The sequence below is a fragment of the Anneissia japonica genome, unplaced genomic scaffold (assembly GCF_011630105.1).
Source record: "Anneissia japonica isolate Jap-2015-1 unplaced genomic scaffold, ASM1163010v1 scaffold1693_len225059_cov107, whole genome shotgun sequence".
NCBI lineage: Eukaryota > Metazoa > Echinodermata > Crinoidea > Comatulida > Comatulidae > Anneissia > Anneissia japonica.
In genome coordinates, this window is record NW_022728746.1 from 110,999 (window position 1) to 117,046 (window position 6,048).

Below are 6,048 nucleotides of genomic sequence, written 5' to 3' on the forward strand. Positions count from 1 at the left end.
ATATATATATCCGTGTACATAGCTTAGTCTTTCCTAACTGTTATTCCTATGTTCACTAACCGCGAAGGCTCTACTATCAACTAAGCACAAATACTGTACTACTGTAGTACATGCCGATCTTAAACTCTTATATAGGGTGATGTATGCAAATTCAGTTCTCAGCGATGGACTTCATTGTGATTGGTGGTTTGAAATCTGTGGCTGTGGCTAGCGTAGCGGAATCTACATGTTAATTTTCAAACCCATTTATGACGTTCACCCACCCTCTCTTTCTACCAATTATATAAGGATTGGATTTAGAAAGGGGTATGCTAGTTGGTCCTGTCACTCAAAAAACCCTAGAAGCCTCTGCTATTAAATATACTGTAACACTAGTAAAAATACAACAGCTACAGATAATGTATATCTGTGAACATAGCTAGGTGTTTCCTTCCTGTTATTCCAATGTCCACTAACCGTGAAGGCTCTACCATCAACTAAACACAAGTACATGCTGATCTTAAACTCTTATATAGGGTGATGTATGCAAATTAAGGCTTCAGCTAGGGACATCATTATGATTGCCTAGATAAGCATATGCGTGTCTGTAAAAGCTTAGGAATTGTTCTTTTCGCCAATATATTGCGGACGTAATATTTCCAAGTGTGCTGTACAGCAAAGTAGATTTCAGCGGACTGATTTTGGCTTATGTTGACTACATTTGGCAAGTAATTATGAGGCCAAAATCAGTCCGCCGGACCGATTTTTTCCCCGGACCAAATTTTTCCTGACAGTCCTACAACCATTAGCTTCGCAGCTGCTCAGGTTAAAGAATGTTTTAGAAAACTGAATGTTAAAAAGGCTTCCGGACCAGACGGTCTGTCTGCTAAACTTTTAAAACTGTGTGCTAATGAAATTACAAACATTTTTTGTAAAATATATAAGTGGTCATTAGAATTGCATTTTGTCCCAGATCTTTAGAAACATTCTGTGGTTACGCCCATCCCCAACAAATCAAAACCAGTTGACCTTAACGGCTACCGGCCCATAGCTATTACAGCCATGCCCTTGAAATGTATGGAATCCTTAGTTAAGTCTAAGCTAATCAGCCAGTGTGGTGACAAATTGGACCCATATCAATTTGCCAATCAAAAGAAAAGGGGGAGTTAATGATGCTCTATTATTCGCTCTAGACTTTATACACACACATCTGGATCACCCCCAACTCATATGCTCGTACCACATTTTTCGATTTCTCTTCAGCATGAAATACAATTTTACCGCACATCATGTTATCCAAACCCTCATCTGATTCTTTGGTTTAGCAGTTTCCTGACTGATGAAACTCAGTCCGTTAGGGTTGGGACGTCCAAGTCCGGTACACTGAGCACTAACGTGGGGGCTCCTCAAGGCTGTGTGTTGTCACCCTTGTTATTTTCACTATATACTAATAAATTTAGAAGCATGTTTGCAAACTGCATTATTACTAAATAATATGCCGATGATACTGCTGTGACTGGCTTAATTAGCAATAATAATGAAAATAATTACCGTAATATGATCATTAGTTTTGAAAGGTCGTGTAATGATAATAACCTTAAACTAAATGCAAGTAAAACCAAAGAGTTGATTTTGGACTTCAGGAAGAATCCTAACGAGAAACTCCATGTTACGGTTGGGGAATGTAACATTAAAATTGTGGACTCGCACAAATATTTAGGTGTCTATCTTGATAACAAGTTAAATTGAAATAATCAAGTTACTTATGTTACAAAAAAAAAAAAAAAAACAAACCAAAGGTTGTTCTTCCTAGGAAGCTTCAACAGTTAAATAACTGCCTGGACACCATGCAGTTATTCTTTCACAGTGTAATTCAGAGTGTACTTTTGAGCAACCACATAGTATGGCATGCCAACTTAACTAAGGGTAACAAAGATAAGATTAATTATGTTATAAAAAGGGCTAGCAATATTATGGGCATTGAAAACGACTTTGTCAATGTTGAAGAGGTGTACGAGAAAGAAACCCTAAACAAACTGTTTAGCATTGTCAAAGTACTGACTCACCCCCTTAATCATAGATTCCATTTTAACAAATCAGGTAGGCTCAGGCAAGTTGGTACAAAATCAAATAGATGTAGATTCTCCTTTGTTCCTAACTCAATATTTTTATTTAACGCTGATTTCAGGAGGAAATAAACATTAGTTTATTCTTTGCTTACTTAAGATATTTATTGAACTGATGATTAGGGTAAGGATAAAAAAAAATAATAAAAAAATTTAAATTTTCCTTTTTATTGTTTGATGTCTTCTCTGGAATTATATTTTTGGTAAACTAAAATAATGTTTAAATTGAACTTTTGATATTTTATAGCTGCAATAATTTTTTGTAATTGAGTAATTTTTTAATTTATTTTTTAATTGAATTTTTGATATTTTAACTGCTATAATTTTAATTGTAATTAATTTTTATTGTCATTTTCTTGAATGTCTCAATCACACTGGAATTTTATAAACTATTTTTGTACTACATTTTGTATACTAAATTAAGAATTATACTGAGCTGATGATACTTTATTTTACCTGCAATTTTTTTTCTCAATTATTTTCTGTATGTATTTGTACCTAGTTAAGAAAATTGACATTACGATATTTAAACTGAAATTTCTTAGAATCTTACTGTTACTGTTGTTGTAATTGAGGAAACCATATTTCAATAGAGGGAAATGGCGAACCGAGATGACTTCACTGAAATTTGGCGAGTTGGGTATGGAATATAAACAAATCGAAACTCGCTATGTTATTGTGTATGAGGTGTGTTGAAATGGGTAAATAAACGAACGTTTTAAACACATTTAAAACAGTAGTATGGCATTTTTTACAATGCCCTGTAACATTTTATATTGTATAGGCAGATTTGAACACATTTTAGTTAAATTTGTATTTAATTAAAACCGTAAATTGGCGCATTTGTGTCACCTACCAGCCAACCAAGTGCTAGGCCAGGCCTACCTAGAAGGTCCACGCAAAATGATCCCAGGCACATTTGTGTCTGTACATACCCATTGCTTCGTTGGTAACTGGATAATTAGTGTTCGTTTAATTTTTTGGACCCAAGTATAGTCCATTATTATGGTATTATAATAGGTTTACAGTTACATTTTACAGTAGTATTAACAAAGTGTAATTTTCTAGCTTGAATACTGTAGGCCCCTACTGTACTGTTAGTGTTGGCCTACTGGTTGTAGCCTACTGGTTGTAGCCTGTTGTAGCCTACTGGTTGTAGCCTACTGGTTGTAACCTACTGTAGGCTAGCTAGACGTAGCAGCTTGGGCTGATCTAACAATAATTAATACTGTAGTTGATTTTGGTTAAGTCTATTTTACTTTTACACAACTTTGTTAAAGCTTTATTTTTCATCCGTCGCCATGGGCATGTCGGCAATCACCCCACCGTGTACGTATTTCTCCTTAAAGAAAGTCCACGATTTCCCATCCGTCTCTTTTACTCCTTTGGATATCCAACCGCTCATAGTGAGCGGAGTAAATGTTGGAATATCTACTGGTGATTTTTTAAAGTTTAAGTTCCGTTTGAAATTACAAATACAGAAAGAATCATGGGTATCACAACAAAAACATTGAGAAGCCGCCATGATTGCTATGTATTATTATAGGAAATTAGCGCCCTCAACGGTTTATTATGATTTTATACACAATACGATTGTCGACGTCTGTTCGCCATTTCCCTGTATTTTACTTGCACTATTGACAATAAAATTACTTTGAAATCTGAACTTTGAACTTTTGGACATTATTGTTGATATCACAGAAGGATCTTTTTGGGTTTTATCAGGTGCTGGTTTTATCATCATTCTAAGATGAAATATCAAATCGAAACATGATTATGTGTGTCTCATTTCTTCGAATTTGTATTATACTTTCGTTTGTTATATTTATTATTATTATTATTTCAGGTATATATTTATTCAATCAGACATACAACAAAATAAATTCATTACAAAATTACTTAAAAAGAATTACAATCAAATGTACAAATCTATATATATAAAATTATTCATTATAAAAATTACTCATTACAAAATCATTTAAAAATTACAATTCTATATACAACATTATTCATTATAAAATTATTCATTCATTAACAAAGAACATTCGACAACAGTAACCTTTGGCAATAGAGATTGAATTGGAGGCTACTGGGTTAAAATAACATTACTGTACACAGGCAGAACAAAAAAAAATGCCAATAAAATTTAACGAAAAAAAACTATTATAAATTAAATATCACCATTTAGTGTCAACAAGAAAAATAAAGAAAAATAAAGAGGCTGGCTGACCGCCGAAAGAACACTAGATGTTATTTAGAAAAGTCGTCATGTAAGGCAAAGGGCTGTTACGAAACCTTACGGTTTTAACATTATAATCCTTATATCGTTTTGTATTAGGGAGGCACATGCCATGGGATTTATTATTTAACCTAAACCAGTGACTGAACCTCTCAGAATTAACAGCCTTCTTTGCAAAATTGATACATAGTGTGGTTCAGCGATCAGTCAGTCTCTCCAGTCCCAATATGTGAAGAGCTTCCGTATAATTATTAAATGCTTTAAAAAGAATGCACCTACTGACCCGTTCTTGTATGCGTTCAATTTGTGTTGACTGAGCACAAGTAAGCCCTGGGTGCCAGAGGGGGGGGGGGCAGCATATTCTAGCACCAGTCTAATGTAACATTTATATATGAATACTAATTCTTCTCTGGAGAGGCCAGCACGTGTTAAGGACCACATTAAGTACATTTTTTTGTTTGCTTCCTTACATAAAGCTAGGGTATTTGAGTTCCACTTCAAATCATCATCAAGCAGAACCCCCAGGAGCTTAACTGTCTGAAGTACAGGCAAGGATTGACCAGAGATATGGAGATCGATGTCTGGAAGATGTTGACGACCAAAATAAACTCGCAAAAACCTGACACTTAGTCGGATTTAATTTAAGTTGATTCACCGATGTCCAGTGGTGTAGAGCATCTAGAGCCGCCTGGGTGTTGGATGGTTGGCCAATTTTAGTTGTTTCACAAAGGGTTTGGTCGTCTACATACTTCCAGGCATCGATCCCCAATTGCTCAGTATCCTGTAAAGAGTCATTTATTAAAACCAGAAAAAATAATGACAGCAAGACGGGTTCCCTGAGGGACACCTCCAGTTAAAGGATATCCACTCAGAATATTTACCACGATACTTAATCCTCTGTCGACGTGCAGTAATCGATTATCCATTGGACTAAGCATGATGGAGCACCCATATCTAACAATTTCCTTTCACATTATGGAGGTTCAACTGATAAAATGAACTGTAGCCTCTTGGACCTTATTGAAATTCCATGATGATAAAATATGGCGAGCAAATGTAGTTATTGTAAACCTGAGCCTAGGCATAGGGACTTGGATTCTGTGATTAATAAATTAAATACATTTTCTAGAAAATAGTATTTCGGAAGTATGTTGTTGATGTATACAAGTGTTGATATTGTAGTAATAATTTTTTTTATTTTTGTTTCCTTACAGCACAGTAAAGAGGGAGCTTCTTGTCAATATGAATGCTGTACATTTTGTGAATTTGTACTATAAAATAATAAATAAGGCCATTGTACATCAATCTGAATCATGGAATGTATTTAACTGGCTTTAAATCGCCTAAATGACTGTCTAAACCTAGCTTGTTTTTATTTTATTTTGTTTTTTGAAATTCATGTAGTGTATGTACTGTACTCTATTGAAAAGAAGCCTATGCTATCATGGACTTCTTTTCGAGGCTAATTTTTTAAAACTACGGAGGGAGGCCTTAATCCGAGGTTTTTACGGTATAGTACATAATTTTAGTATAGAATATAGTCTGGTTTAATATTGCAACTCTTTTAATTATTCATATTTCACAATGCATATTCGGTTTTGTTTATAAATGGATATAGTACATACTTTTAGTATGATCCAGTTAAGTTCAAATTTTTAATAAAGTGCAACTATGTTATTGTGTTATACCATTTATACTTATGCA

General features: G+C 34.3%; 1 long non-coding RNA gene across 1 annotated transcript in view; it reads left to right on the top strand.

The window, feature by feature from the left end:
• The window catches only part of LOC117114526, a 13,104-nt gene extending 8,150 nt beyond the window's left edge, over positions 1-4,954 (top strand). The window contains exon 3 of the long non-coding RNA XR_004446382.1: positions 4,821-4,954. This is a non-coding gene — a long non-coding RNA (uncharacterized LOC117114526). The remainder of the gene's footprint in view (positions 1-4,820) is intronic.
• The last annotated feature ends 1,094 nt before the right edge of the window (positions 4,955-6,048 follow it).